Below are 1,234 nucleotides of genomic sequence, written 5' to 3' on the forward strand. Positions count from 1 at the left end.
AAAAACCCACCCCCCCCCTCCCCAGGAGGGATCTCAGCCCCCGTTTGCGGGATTTCGGTACCAATTTGCGCGATTTCAGTGCCAATTTGCAGGATTTCAGGCCAAATTTGCGGGATTTCAGGCCAAATTTGCAGGACTTCGGTACCAATTTGCGCAATTTTGGTATCAATTTGCGCGATTTCAGCCCCAATTTGTGGGATTTCAGGCCAAATCTGAGGGATTTCGGTACCAATTTGCCTGATTTTGGTACCAATTTGGGGGATTTCAGCCCCAATTTGGGGGATTTCAGCCCCAATTTGCGCGATTTCAGCCCAAATTTGTGTGATTTCAGGCCAAATTTGAGAGATTTTTGTACCAATTTGTGGGATTTCAGCCCCAATTTGTGGGATTTCAGGCCAAATTTGTGGGATTTCGGTACCAATTTGCGCGATTTTGGTACGTGGGATTTCGGCCAAATTTGTGGGATTTCGGTACCAATTTGCGCGATTTTGGTACCAATTTGCAGGATTTCAACCCCGAGTTGCGGGATTTCAGGTCAGATTTGCGGGATTTCAGGCCAAATTTGAGAGATTTTTGTACCAATTTGCCTGATTTTGGTACCAATTTGCGGGATTTCAGCCCAAATTTGCACGATTTCAGTGCCAATTTGCGCAATTTTGGTCCCAATTTGTGGGATTTCAGCCTCAATTTGAAGGATTTTGATCACAACTTGCAGGATTTCAGGCCAATTTTGCAGGGTTTTGGTAGCAATTTGGGGGATTTCAGCCCCAATTTGTGGGATTTCAGGCCAAATTTGTGGGATTTCTGGCCAAATTTGCGTGATTTCAGTACCAATTTGCAACATTTCAGCCCTGAGTTGCGGGATTTTGGTACCAATTTGCAGGATCTCAGCCCCAGTTTGCGGGATTTAAGGCCAAACTTAGGCCACTTCAGTCCCAATTTGTGGGATTTTGGTCCCAATTTGCGGGATTTCAGGCCAAAATTGCAGGATTTCAGGCCAATTCTGCAGGATTTTGGTACCAATTTGAGGGATTTCAGCCCTGATTTGTGGGATTTTGGTGCTGATTTGTGGGATTTTGAACCCAATTTGTGGGATTTCAGCCTCAATTTGCAGGATTTTGATCACAATTTGCGGGCTTTCAGGCCAAATTTGTGGGATTTCAGTACCAATTGCAGGTTTTTCAGCTCAATTTGCAGGATTTCAGTCTCGATTTGCAGGATTTTAGGCCAAATT

This window comes from Aptenodytes forsteri, unplaced genomic scaffold (assembly GCF_000699145.1).
Source record: "Aptenodytes forsteri isolate BGI_AS27 unplaced genomic scaffold, ASM69914v1 Scaffold110, whole genome shotgun sequence".
Classification (NCBI taxonomy): domain Eukaryota; kingdom Metazoa; phylum Chordata; class Aves; order Sphenisciformes; family Spheniscidae; genus Aptenodytes; species Aptenodytes forsteri.